Here is a 14,300-nt window from a genome sequence, read left to right as displayed (position 1 = left end):
GAGATTTATTTCACTAGGTGGGTTACCTACCAATGAAGGCCATACTGCTTATGCAAGGATGATAGATTTAAACAGGTGTACTCAGAACTCTATTTAAACACAATGATTGCTATTTGTCAGGTGTATTCTTGTTTCCTGTATGACTCTTTTCTCTAGCTGTTACCTGTGGCATTTTCTGAGATGGGCTGGCCTCCCTCGAAGGTCCAGTGGCTGGACACAAGACATAGTAGGTTCAGTTTGGAGCTTCAGCCAAAATGCCTCTTTTTCTTCCTTTTCTCTACCTCCCTCTTCCTGTGTCCTGCTTACTCTGCACCTTTCTCAGCTGCTTCTTACCTGAAAGCTGGCTCAGGCCCAGTCCCTGTCTAGTTCCATAGAAGAGTCTGAAAAGTTACCAGTCAGTTTTCTCTCTGTGCTCCAGGCTCCCTCTTGCCCTTCCTCAACCCTTGACCACCACTGGGATGGTAGCTGGAGGAATGAGGAAGTGAGGAGGACCTGGTGCCTTTTTCTGTTTGTTTAGGGTGTCACAAGCATAAACACAATTAGAAATTTTATCTGGGAAGAATATCCTGAAAAGGATGCTGTTTGACTTCAGGCACTGTGTGCCCTCTCTGAATGTCGGTCTCCTTCCTCATAACCCTCAGTGCAGATTCTTAACACTGGCTGCTGGCTGAATAGGGTACTGAACATCTCTTCCATTTCACCAAGGAACCCCCAGATCAGAAACAAGACTACACCTGGAAGAGCATTTAAAAGAATCACATTGTTAACGCAAATGCCAAGAAGTGTTCAAGCTCATTTCCTTCCTATCATCAGGCATGGCACTTCCAGTTGAGATGTTCACCAAGGCCTCTCTTCCCAGATAGTCCAGCTTTCCGACTGTTAAATCAGTATTCCTCAGTTGTCATTTTGAGTCCACAAGGATAAACTGGTACCTACTGTATGCCAGGCTCTGGGAATACAAAAGTGAATAGGACACCGCTAGAATCAAAGTACATCTTCGCTTAAAAACTTTAATGGATTTTCTATTTTCTGCTTTATGTCCAGTACCACCTTCCCATCCAAACATTTCCCACCTACCCTAAGCCTTCCAGTCTTGCCGGCCTTCAAAGCACCATAACCTAGGGCCCAGAATGCCTTTTTCTTCCCATGAGTCTGTTCAAACCCAGTTGAAACCTCCCACAGTGGGATTGGGTGCCCTCCAGGGGAATAGGCACCAGCAAATCTTCTCCATTTCATTCTGACTATCTCCTAATGAGGAAGCCCAACTTGGGGAAGAGGCTGAGATGCCAAACAACTTGCCCAGAGTCACCTGCTAGCAGGTGATGGAGCAGGGACTAGAAGCCACTCTTGTCGCTTCTCCTGGGAGGACGACTTCCCTTCCTCTCTTCTGTACTGGGCAGGCAGCACACAGGAGGCACCTGTAAATATTTACCTCCTGCTCCAGCCACAGTTTGGCTCTTCAAAGACATCCTGTGTCCCCCCAGACTGACCTAGGAGGATGAAGTTCCATCTTTACCTTTTATCTTAGCTTGCGATCAAGGCTGGCTGGTCCCAACTGAAGGGAAAAGAGGAGGCACTGAATGGAGGCTTCAAAAATAATGTTTTAGTTGTAATCACAAGAGAGAACAACAAAAAGTCAATGAAGCAACATGGAAAGCACTGCCACAATGCCCTGCCCCCTTCCTCCAAATACCCCACCACCCAGAGATGACCACAAGGTTCTAGGGAGGGCAGATTGGCCTCAGACCTACCAAGGGTCCCAGCCCTCTGTTTCAAAGGGCAGCAAAGGTCATATACCCCACTTTTGCTGGAGGGAGCACTCTCCCGGTCCTGGGAGCTGCAGACTCAAGAAAGATGTGTCAGAGGGAAAAGAATGGAGAACCGGACACCAGAAAGACGTTGGGGGAGACCCAGGGAGGAAAGAGAGAACTGGGGCTCCGGCAGGGGCAGAGCAGGGGGTGGGGCAGGGGCACCAGAGTGCCTGCGGAGTGGCCGCCCCCGCCCCGCCCCTCCACTGGGGCCCAGGGCCCTCCCCCTCCTCTTCCTATTCCTCCTCCGGTGTGGACGGCGGCCGGCGGCGGAGCCCCAGCAGTGCTGCTGGTGAGTGACCAGCCCCAGGGGACAGACGGGGAGGCATGGGGAGCCCCCTCTCGTGGATGGGGCCACCCCCAGTTGGCTGGGAAAGTTTGCGCGCAGGAGTTCGGACGCCCCCGGGTCGCGGGCATCCCCCTGGGCGCGCTAGGCGCCCGGCGCGCGGTACCGCTTCTCCCTTCACCCTCCTTCCTTGCCCCCAGGGGTGCCCAGGGCCTTTCCCTCCGCCCCCCGACCCCGGGCTGCTGGGACCTTGGTCCGGCTCTAAAGAGAAGGAAAACTCAGCAAAAATCCTCCTAGACTCAGGTTTGAAGGCGGGGTCCGCGGCTCCAACAAACCCGGGCGCACTCCCTGCCTCCCGACCTGGGTCACCAGCGCCCGTCCTCAGTCCCTCCCCCTGGGGCTCTGGATCCTCCTCACCTCCAGAACTTAAGCCTTCCAGGTCATTCCTGGCTCCTGCTGTTGAGGCTGCCGTTTCCCGCTTCCCCCAGCCCCCTTTCAGGAGAAGCTTGTGTACGCCAGGCTCCAGCTACAGCTGGTGTCTCCAGGCCGGGTGTCCCTTACAGCGGTAGGAGGTGGCGGCCCAGGCCAAGGAGCCTCGGCCTCAGCGGCCTCCACACTTGCCCAAACATTTCCTGCAGGAATGCCGTTCGTGGGGCTTTGGTGTTGGATCCCTGGGCCCACACCACAACTGGACCTTGTGAGTCCAAGGAGAAATTAAATATATTCCTCCTTAGCGTTTTACAATTTCTGTTGGTCTGGCTTCTTTTCTTAAAAACCTCTCCAGCTATGCTTACTTCCAGTAATAATACTTCATGTAATTAACCTAACTCTGAAAAAAAAAAAGCCTGGAAAAAGTAATAAAATAAAAGAAGGTAAATGAAAAGAATGCTTGCTAAAAATGTGCAGAACCTGATCTTTGGAAAGTAAAGACTTCATTCCACACTTAACTGTTTTCTGGGAGGTGGGAATTCTGTATAGCTTGTTTTCAGACTACCCCCAGACAGGCTCTTATGGCCTCCTCCGGGGCTAGACGTTTAATTTGACACAAACCGCAGTGTTTGTTGGCATTCCCCAGCTAGCATACTCTGCATTCTCTCCCCTTCCTGCAGCTCCTCCATCTCTCTCCCAACTCTCCCATCCCACTTTCTCATAAACAGGGGTTGTGAAAACAAGGCAATGGAAGAGGCTAAAATGAGCAGGACCACAAAGAAAAAGCAGCCACACTTATTTTAATCCTGAAGCTGTTCCCTCAGCTTTACTCTGATTGGGTGGGAGAGTGTTTAGTTCATTTGTGTGGTTTTATGTCAGTTCTCATTATGGTTGAATCAGTGTTTCCATGACAGGCTTAGTTCTCTGGGTGCTTAAAAGGAGAATGTTAATTCTCAGATGGGTCTGGTCAGAACAAGCTTGGAATTTGGAGGGTTTTCTTTTTTAAGGATTGATCTGGGTTTATATTGCAAGCCTTTGCCCACTTACTCAGAACTGGAGCAGCAGGAAGCGAGGAATGGGGAAGGGGACAGCCTGAGCTGGGGTTTGCTTCCACAGGACCTAGGAAGAAAAAGCTCTCCTAAGGAGAGCTGTGTGAGCAGGCTTGCAGGGGGTGTTGAACTTGTATTGTTTTTAGGGAGAATGCACTTCTCAAGAATTTTAGCCATTCACATTTCTGTGTGAACACTAAATGTGGTTGTAACAAATGTATTAGATCAGGTTTTGAAAAATCTGTTAAAACAGGTCAAGGTATTGAACTATGTGGAATAATATTTTTTAAAAAGTAAATTTCATTGGAAATAAAGGAGTCTGTTTTTTAAAGGATGTAATTCATTTTCTTCACTGATTCAGTTTGATAGTTCCCCACTAGTATGAATTAGTAAGGTTTTATTCTCAAAATATCATTGATAAGGAATTATTGTGACCTCCATTCAAATAGAAAGCTTTTCAGTTTTGAGTTTGTTTGGCCCTGTTGCTTAGAAAAATAATGCACTCAGATAAAAATCTTCAGTCTCTTCCTCTTGCTTAGAATTTTTAATAGTGTATTTAATATCCTAGAAGTCAACCTTATACTGTTTGGAAAGAGGTCCCTTTCTGCCTTGTTCAGCCTTTGCACTACCTCATGGAATATTGTTAAACTGGGGGGTTCGCCATCAGTCAGGAGGGCTTGCTTGGCAATCCCAGATGCTGGAGTTGGAACAAAGGCCAATAAGGTTCCCCTGGCCCAAGGAGCAGGTGGTCTGGATGGTGAGATGAAGGCTGCATCCCCAATTGGCCAATAGACAGCAGCCATTTATCATCTGAATGGGTCATATGAGTTGGAAATCCATGAAGTGTGGACCCTGCAAAGACGGAAGGTGGGCAAGGGTCATTAAGGAAGAAAATAACTTAAAGGAATACAATGTGGCCTTTTAAAATCATATAGTACAAGAATATTGAATTACATAGGATAAGCTTAGGGTATGGTGTTAAATTTTAAAAGCAAAGTATGAAATTTTAAAAGCAAATTATGCATATGAAATTATATGCATTGAAATGGATGGTGGGATTATAAGTGCTTTTGTGTTTCTTTGTGCTTATCTCTATTTCTCAACTTTTTCAAATATAGTATTAGCTAACATTTATTGAGTATGAAACATTTACAAATGGTATTTCATTTAAAACTCTTTGAGGTAAGTATTTATTATTATTCTCATGATATAAGATTCAGAAACTGGAATCAGAAGGGTTACTTGCCAAGATTGCATGGCCGCTGCATGCTAGAATCAACTCTTGAATTCAGGTCAGTGGCCAAAGTCTATGCATGTCAGTCGTTACTGACTACCATCTCCCTGCACATATATTACTACTATTTTAATTATAAGAAAAAAATTGAAAAGGAAAGGGAAAGTATTTTGTACCTTGGGGAGAAATGATATTTTGATTAATTACGAAATGCCTCTGTCTTCCATCTCCTATGGTCACTTCTCTTTGGAAGTCCTTTGAAATTACTCCAGATGTAGCTAGAGTTAGCTTATCATCTCTTGGGAGCCCTCTGCATCCACAAGAAGTATCCAGAATTTCTTGGAGGCTTTCCAGCCAGTGTGGTGTTCCAGGAGCTCCATGGGATTCTGGAGCAGTTCTGGTAGAAGGCAGGATTTTTAAGGTACATCAAGCAAATTATGTCTTCAGAGTTCTGTTAATAGGAGCTTCCATTGTTCTTGGCCTTGTCAGGGAAGTGTGATGGCTAGGGAGAGACAGGGAGAGCTCCCAGGCTCCTGTTCACCTCACTCACATGCTTCGTGGAATGTCACCATGGGTAGGTCAAGGATTTTCCATGCAACAGGAAAGAAAGAGAATAGCTTATTGCCTCTCAGTACTTTTTACTGTGAAATTATTATTGTTGTCTAGTGGTTTAGTCCCACATTGTGTATAGTCCTTCCTACCTCTGCAATTAGTCATTATTTTTGTTATTTCTACTTTCTTTCTTTTTACAGTCAAAATTTATTTAAATTTACCAATTCCTTGTCGCCTTGCATATCCCTTCTGTGTTAATTTTCTTCATATTGATAATTTTTTCAGTGAGGGTTTTTGAGTTGTAGTGTCCAGTCTTGTGGGTATTTTGGTTTTGTTTTGTTTTGAAAATGAATTTATGTCACCCATAAAAGATAATTTATCAAGATGTAGAATTCTGGATAGATGTTTTCCCTCAGCACTTTGTAACATGATTCCATCTTCTTGTCTCAATTGTTCCTTATGAGAAATCTCTTTCAGTTTGTTATTCTCTCGTAGGTAATCCATTTTCTCTCTTGGAGATTTCTGTCTGATTTTTTTGTCTTTCGTGCTCTGTCTTATGTGTCCAGGTAGAGTCTATTTTTATATATCTTACTTGGAATTCAGTCTGTTTCTTTAATCTGAAGATGTATCTCAGTTTTCGGACCTAAAGGTTTCTCAGTTGTTTTCTCTACAAATTTATTTTAAAATAATTATCCAGGACTTACCATGTGTCAGAAATTCTTCTAGGTGTTAGAGCTATAGGAATAAACATAAAAGATAAAAAAGCCCCTACCCTTATACTGAGCCCCTCATACTCTGTTTTCTCCTTCTGGAACATCCAGTCGCCTTCTCATATTATCTTCTGTGTCTTCACTTAGATTTCTCTTTCTTACTGTGTATCTCTTTATCTGTCAACTGTATTCTGAGTGATTTTTTCAGTTCTGTTTTCCAGTTTTAAAATTTTTCTTCAACTGCATTTAGTTTTACTGTTCAAAACATCCATTAGCTTATTTTTTTAATTTAATGTCTCAATTTTTTATTTCTAGCATTTCTGTTTGGTACTTGAATCTGCCCATTCTTTTTTTTTTTTTAATGGTCTCTTTGCCTTATAATTTCTAGTCCTTTTTGTATCTCTTTCAGCATTTTAAACATACTTTTGTTTACTTACTATCTCCACTTTTGACTTTTATTTCTGATGAGTCATTCCCTCTTGTGCTTTATATTTTCATCAGGAGTTTTTTTCCATAGAATCATTTCTACATCCTTATGAAGCAATTTCACATTTCTTCTGCTGGTGCTCTTTGGGTTTTACCCATTCTAACTTACCGTTTTTGTGAATTTCTTGGCACATAGTTCCTGTAAGATTCGGTTGTATACATTTAAACCCTGTTCTCACATTGTGGTACAAGCCTGGGCTTCAAAAATTTTTAAGTCATTCGTTTTCTGCTTTTCTCTGCAGCAGATGACAGGCTTTTGTGTGGTTGCCTCAGGTTGGCAAATGATATTCCTTTAGACCTATTTCACCTATAAATCAGTCGTTTGTGCCATGCAGCTTATGTAAGTGCTTCACTAAGAGCTCCTGGCACAAGGTGGCCATCACCTGGACTCCCGTCACTGCATGACAGTCATTAAAATCTCAGCCTCCAGCCATCCAGTCCTCTAACTGGTCTGGATCGTTCCATGAACCCCTTGGCTTCGGCTCCCACTCTTTTATCTGACTTTGATTTCCCTCTTTATTTCTGATACCAGTAGATTTCTATTTTATCTATGTTTTTAGTACTTTTTTTGTTATATATTTATTCAGTGTTTTTAAGAGTTTGGATTAAAAAGGATAATTTCTTGTGTCAACCCCAATAGATCATATTGACTGAGGTTTTTAACTACTACTTTTAAGGTTTAGATTTAGATATGTGTTATTTTGTTATATGTAAAGTAGAATACAAGTAAGTAAATGCATATACATCAATCCCTGGATGTGAAATACACTGCTGCTGAGTGAATACAGCGGAGAAGAGCCCTGAAAGTACTTTGTGTTAACACTGCCACCACGGGGGACTGTGCCTCCCTGGTGTGGTGTCTTATTCTCTGACCACATGTGTTCAGCCCAGAAGAGATCTGAATTTCCCAAACATACTGTTCCAGTCCCCAAGTGCTGTCCTTCGGTTCTCTGTAGTAGATTAAAATCTTCCCATGATCAGCTAGCATCCTAACTCACATCATGTTGAAAGGAAAACAGGTTCCTGTTCCATTGGGTTGTGGAGGTGAGGTTCTCTCTCTGCAAGTGTGTGTTTACTTGAACAGTGCAGAGCATTTACACTGATTGATGCTTTACCTGTGGCTGACAGCATCTCTGGGAATGTTGTTCAGTACCAACTGAGACTGTGTATAATGTTTAAAGAAATCTACAGAAACATATCTTTCCCATACTTTCTCAACAAACTGTATTCCTTTAAGGAAACCAAATCAGCAAACATCCTTGGTCTTCTCCTCTGGGCCTCACATCAGTCCTATGTGATAATGGAAAGAAATGGACCTTGAAATCAGGCAAATCTGGGTTTGAATCCAAGCTTTGCCGGTAACTAGGTATGTGGCTCTTTCAGTGTGTTCAGGCCTCTATAACAAAGTAGCACAGATTAGGTGGCTGATGCACAACAAAAATCGATTTCTCACAGTTGTGAAGACTGAAAGTCCAGTCCACCACCACTGAGGGTGCTGGCATGGTTCTGGTGAGGACCCTCTTTTGGGTTGCAGATGGTCCCCTTCTCTCTGTGTGCTCACACATGGAAGGGGTGAGCTAGTTCTCTGGCTTCTCTTAAGGCCATTAATCCCATCATGAGGGTTCCATCCTCATAACTTCATCGCCTCCCAATCCCCCACCTCCTAATACCATCACCTTGGAGGTTAGGATTTCAACCTATGAGTTTTGGGTGGACACAAACATTCAGCTCATAGCAGTGGTCTTGGGAAGTTATATAACATCTCTAAGACTAATAAAAAATAAATTAGTAATAATAAAATCTACCTCAAAAAGTTTTTCTGAAGATTAAGTATGGTAACAGGAAATAAAATGGACCACCAAGTATTGGGTATATGTTAATGCCCAAAATGTTAGTCCCCTCCCATCAACTTCCCTCCCCCACTCTGTTTCTTTCGAACCAAAATTGTGCTTCAGAAGGTTCTAATCAGAGAGACTTCTGTGGGGAGGCCACAGGTATACCTCCTAATAGCTGATGTTCTCTTGGTAATCAATTTAGATTTCTCTTGCATGAATTTCCTTAACACTTTGGATTGTCAGTTTGATTTTGCATCTGTGCCAGCTATTAGTAGCCCTCCCAGCCTACTACTTGATCTTTCTATAGAATAATGATGTTTTATTTAAGAACTGTGCTCCTCTTAACCAGAAATAACTCTTTGCTTTATTTGCTTGTGCTCTTGTCCTTTAAGAAGATAAAAACCCTTCATTGCATTATTGAAGATAACATTTCACATGCAAAGACCCCAGAAAGAATATATGAAGAGTAAATAACAGAACCACTTCTGGGACTAGTTTTCTCAGGGGGGTCATGAAGACCTTAAGCAACTGAGGGGTAGTTGGGGGTAGGGAATTGACAAAGAAGAGGCTGCTCTAGTGGGTGGAAGAACTGAAGGTATTCCTTGAGGATTTCATAAGATGTAAAATCATATTTTACAGCAATTACTTATCAGGGCACTGTGGAATCTGTACTTGGCCCAGAGCTTCTTGCAAGTGTCTTATCAGAAATAATAATAATGATAGCTATGACTAGTCTTAAATAGAGGAAAAGGGCCTCATGAAAACAAAACATAATTGGAATTATGGATGTGCCTGCATATAAATATCTGTGGCTTGGATAGTTTTTCCAAACAAAAATAGCTTTTCCATTGCGGAGCCAAGCCAAGAGTTTCATGGAGCAGCATGGAGAATCTAATCAAAAACAGCCATGGCACAGAAGATTGGAGATGAGGCCTCTGTTCATCCCTTTGAACCTTTTTTTTTTTTTTGCTATATCATGGTAACTCATATTCAGGGCCAATTTGGAGGCCATAAAAGATGGTAACTAATGCCACAAACCTTGTTTTTGTTGGCCTCAGTTTAGCATTAATACAAACAGAGAAATATTTTAATGTTATGTCTTTACAACTGAGAACATCCTGTTGCTTGTTTGTGACTTGAAGCAGAACCTCGTAAATTTTGTGAAAATCCCCGGTGCCCCTGCTAGTTGTGGCTTCAGTGGAAGGTGCCTTGTTGGGGTCATTCTAAGTAGCACACTGGTGTTCAGGTGCTCCTGATAATCAGAAATTATCTTGGGAAACACAGGAGTGATCAGGCTTTCCTGAGAGCTGGGTGATAATATCAGAATCCTTCAGTTCCATGATGGCTCAGACTTGCCTCAATGAGCATTTTTTCCCCATAAGGAAGGAAATTATTTTAGGCCTGCGACCTCATCCTCTTTATCATTTATCTTTGACTATAAAGTCCCAGTGTGTATGGCTCTATACCACATGTGATGGTGTTTACCCAGCTTTAAACAGTTCCCTGCCTGTCGGGATCTGCCTCCGCCCCGCCCACACATTCCCTCCTCCCACCAGATGCTCCTGCTTAACTGCTCACACATGCCCATCCACATGCACACCCAGGCTTTGGCTGGCTGTGTGGGAACCTGCAGTGAACCCCAATGCTTGTGTCTGCTTGTTGCCTGTCTGGCCAGAGGGGACACCTTTCCCGGATTCCCACAAGGGTGCTGTATGGGCCACTCAACTGGTGTCAGCTCTGGAGACAGATCCACAGAGGCACAGAATAGCACCACCTGAGACAGGTGCTGGCTCTCCGTCCCTGTGGAGAAACTCTTCCTTTCCAGGAGGCAGGAACTTTTCCATTTGTCTTGTTTCTGTCTTGCTGGGACTTGACTTACCCATGCTTCTGGGACCCTGACCTTACTTTGTAGGACTTGTCCACCCCACCCCCTCTTGATGTATGTGGCTCATGCAAGCCACTTACCGAGCAGCTACTCTGTGTGAGGCTCCTACACATCACGATTGAATGTGGTGCTACAGCTGACATCACTTCTCTGCTGTTTCCGAGTCGCTGGGGAGAGTGAGGGAGGTGACATAGTTTGCAAAGCTTTGGGGAACTTTTCCCCGTGCCATGAGAGAGGTATATGAAAAACTGTCTCTTCTCTCTTCTTATATTTCAGACTTTCAAACTTTCAGATTTTAAAACTGAATGTGTGTAGGCAGGAGCCACCAGGCTCAACCCTGGTCCCTTTCCTGCATTCCTGCCATAGGCTCTTACCTGGTTTCCCTGCCTCTAGCCTCAGCGCCTCCACTGTTAGCTTTCCTGCTAAAATTCTGACCTGATCATCTTTTTAAATTCTTTCACTGAACCCTGTTGCCTGTAGGATAAAAATCAGACTCCTTAGCATGATACCGAAGGGCTTCTGTACCTTACTCTCCTCTCTGCCTCATTCACAACATCCCCCATGTTAATTCCTGGCTGCAGCCAGGGACTCCTACCTGCAGAGTCAGGCTCTCTCCTGCCTCCCTGTCTCTGCACACACACTCATCTCTCCCTAGTCTCTTCTGCTTCATCAATTCCTATCAGCCTTCAAGACTCAGCACAGAAGGCTGCTCTTCGTGAAGCCTCTTCAGACCACCAGGACTAGCAGCTTCATCCCCTCCAGCGTAACTACAGACACGTACCACCATCACTCTCACTGATCACAGTCAAGCATCTGGCTTTGGATCCCTACAGTACCCTGCCTTTGGCTTTATCATGTTAACAAAACTGGAGAATTGTCCTTGCTACACAGAGAATGCTCTGGGTAGTGGCCTATGACTGTTGTTTCCTTCACTAATAGGCAGCATAGTGTTAAGAGTGCCCAGGTATCATTGTTGAATCAATGCGTACATGCATGAAAGAATTACTTGCATGCATGAAAGAATTAATTCACACACATGTGCTGTGTGTTCACACCCCCCAAACTATGGATCCCTATGGGAAGCTTACTTCAAATTTTATGGAGATTATTTGTAAAGCACATAGTTGGTGCTTAGTAAATGCCCACTGAATCAAGGAAAGAATGAGTGCACATCACACAACCTATAAAATTTACTCCAAAATGTACTGTGAAGAGAGCCACAGACAGCTTCACTTCCTTTTAACTGCTTTAGAAAGAATGTGGGCCTGAAAAGTCAACACAGTGCATGTTCATCTCAGCTCTGTCACCTGAACAAATCCTTTTACCTCTGTGGATCTCTATGTCCTTCTCTGTCAAATGAGGTGTTAGAAAATATATTTAATGCCTATTGAACATACTAGGCTCAATCTTCATTAAAAGTCACAAAGCCAAATGACTAGCTGTTTTCCATTAAGTGGCAGGAATTTGGGACTCTTATTTTTTGTTCTTATTATGAAACTTGTTCATGGCAAGCCCTCAGCACAGGGCAGAGCAGCAGAACCAAGACCAGGAGATGGACCAGAGTTTGTCCAAAGTGAGGCAGGAGGCCAAGACCTAGTTGGAAAGCAAGCACAGAGCTAGGGGGCATGGCCAGGACGAGCTGCCCAGAGCAAGGTGTCCCATGGCGGTCTGGGGTCAGAGCTGGCCAAGGTAACGGGGGGAGGAGCGCCAAAGGGGGCTGGTAGCGTGCTGCAGGGGTGCACTGGGAATGTGCCCCCATCTCAGGCAGGTCTGTGGGAATACCCCATACGGTCAGACCACCAGGACTAGCAGCTTCATCCAGTTATCTGCAGGAAGATCGGGGAAAGTGTACAGACTTAGTCTTTGTCCCTTCAGAGCATAGATGGAAGCCGGGAGGAGCTTAATTTGGGGTTAATAGGAAGCAGGAGAGTTTACTCCTGTCCAAGTGATAATGAGATGAACTCACTCAGAAAGTAATGTGGTCTCTGTTACTGGAAGAATTTACACAGCAGCTGGGTAATTCCCGAGCAGGGACGTGTTAGAGCTTCCTCAGCTGTGAAGGGTGGACTAGATGATGTCTAAAGTCTTTTTCTGATTCTAAGACAGCCTATGCTTCCCATGTCCTCCCCAAATCTTTTTTTTAAAATTTATTTATTCATTTTGTTATCATTAATCTACAATTACACGAAGAACATTATGTTTACTAGACTTCCCCCTTCACCAAGTACCCCCCCAAACCCCATTACAGTCACTGTCCATCAGCGTAGTAAGATGCTGTAGAATCACTACTTGTCTTCTCTGTGTTGCACAGCCCTCCCTATGCACCCCCACATTATACATGCTAATCATAAGGCCCCCTTTCTTTTTCCCCACCCTTATCCCTCCCTTCCCACCCATCCTCCCCAGTCCCTTTCCCCAAATCTTGTTAAAAGAAACACTTCCATATTTCACAACCCTTCCTTTTGTGCTGTGATTTCAGCACACCCCACAGTCCTGGTGACCAGCCTTTGGGAACTCTTTAGTCTTTGTCCCCCTTAAAGTGGAGCACCCTGGATTGAAAATCCTGTGCCAGGAGGTGGCTTGGCGAGGGTCTCTCTAGGGACATTACACAATTTTTACAGATAGTGGGCCTATGAATTCCTCATTTGTCTTCTCTGAGCTGAGCTGTGAAAGCCAACAGCAGTGACCCTTGGCTTCTTCTGGTATGTCTTTTGCTATCTCAAGTGATGGACAGATTCCTTTCATCCACTTTTCTCTGCTGGAGTGGAACTTTTGTCTCTGTGGCAAATCTTCTAATCCAGACACTGACACTGAAGCTTGGAGGATGCTCTCTGTACTGGGAACATCCATGGCATTCTATCCTTGCCTTCTCATTTCACCCCATATGCTTTCTCTTTTCTTTTCCCATTTTTTTTCTCCCTTACATTTTTTCATCTTTCTCAACTTTCCATGTCCCACTGAATCCATTTCTACTTGTGCCATGTTTTTCTTTTCAGATTCTTTGCCCTCCTAGTATCCTGTTGAATAGGAATGTGGATAGCTTGTCAGCTTCATTGTGCATATGAAGAAAAATGCTCTGAGAGGTTAAGTGATGCGCTTAATTTACTGGCAGAGCCAATGAGGCCGGAAACCGGTTTCCTGACTTCTGTCCCAGCCCCTGCCCTGGAGATCACAGTGCATTTGCTCATAGCACTGAAGTCACAAAGAGCATCAGGCTTTTTTCTGTGTGTGCGTCCACTGTACCAAAAGAATTTACCCAGAGATCAGTCCTGGCGTCTAGACACTCATTGTCTGAGACCATACTGAAGTGAACTAATAAGAGCAACAACTTACAGAGCACTGCATACTTTTCAAAGAAACTCTCCAGTCCATCACCATATATGATGCTCCCCATAGCCCTTCAAGGTGAAAGAGCCCAAGTGAGCCTCATTTTGCAGGTGAAGCTCCCAGGTTTAGTCTGGGCCTGAGGTAGAAGAGGCACTGAGCAGACATGTCGGCTCCTGGTTCCCAACTCTTCCGTGTGGCTGCACTTCAGGAAAACCAGGAAAAGGGAGTAAGTTGCTTCATCTGGTATCAAAGGTAGTGGAGACCCTGGGGGCTGATGTAAGGTTCTGGGTTTGGTAGCTGGCCCAAGAAGCAGCCTCATGCCATGTTTGGAGGTGGGAGCTGGGCCAGGGAGCTGAGGTGGGGACAGGAGGGCGGGCTCTGCCTGTGGAAGTCAGGCTGGCTCCATCAGGTTGGGAGAATATAAGGCCAGACGGGAGGGACGTGTGCAGGCTCAGAGAGCTGGGTGTTAAGACTTGTTCTGCCTCCTGAGGAGAGAGTGGCCTTTGAAGGTCTGCTAGACACACTAGCTGGGGAATCTGAAGTGTAGAGAGTCCTGCTCTCCCCAGAGGAGGGTGCTGTTATAATCTGGCTTGTTTGGCCATTTATGCAGCAGGTATCAGCACGCACCTACTGAACATAAGTAAATCTCTAACATATTTGTGATTTTCCTTATGAGGACTGTGTGTGTGTGTATAGATA

At 44.5% G+C, this 14,300-nt stretch overlaps 1 protein-coding gene across 3 annotated transcripts in view; it reads left to right on the top strand.

Moving 5' to 3' along the window:
- Window positions 1-2,005: 2,005 nt before the first annotated feature.
- The window catches only part of STON1 (stonin 1), a 52,487-nt gene continuing 40,192 nt past the window's right edge, over window positions 2,006-14,300 (top strand). For 2 of the 3 annotated variants that reach the window (XR_005032777.2, XM_036925871.2), the window contains exon 1: window positions 2,006-2,100. The gene's annotated coding sequence lies outside the window, so the exon portion shown is untranslated. Of the gene's footprint in view, window positions 2,101-2,732; window positions 2,792-14,300 lie in introns of all 3 variants that reach the window. The other variant, XM_036925872.2, reaches the window with a different exon arrangement.

Source organism: Manis pentadactyla, chromosome 2 (assembly GCF_030020395.1).
Source record: "Manis pentadactyla isolate mManPen7 chromosome 2, mManPen7.hap1, whole genome shotgun sequence".
Taxonomy (NCBI): Eukaryota; Metazoa; Chordata; class Mammalia; order Pholidota; family Manidae; genus Manis; species Manis pentadactyla.
The sequence above is the reverse complement of the archived record's forward strand: the minus strand, read 5'-3'. Positions and strand labels throughout refer to the sequence as shown.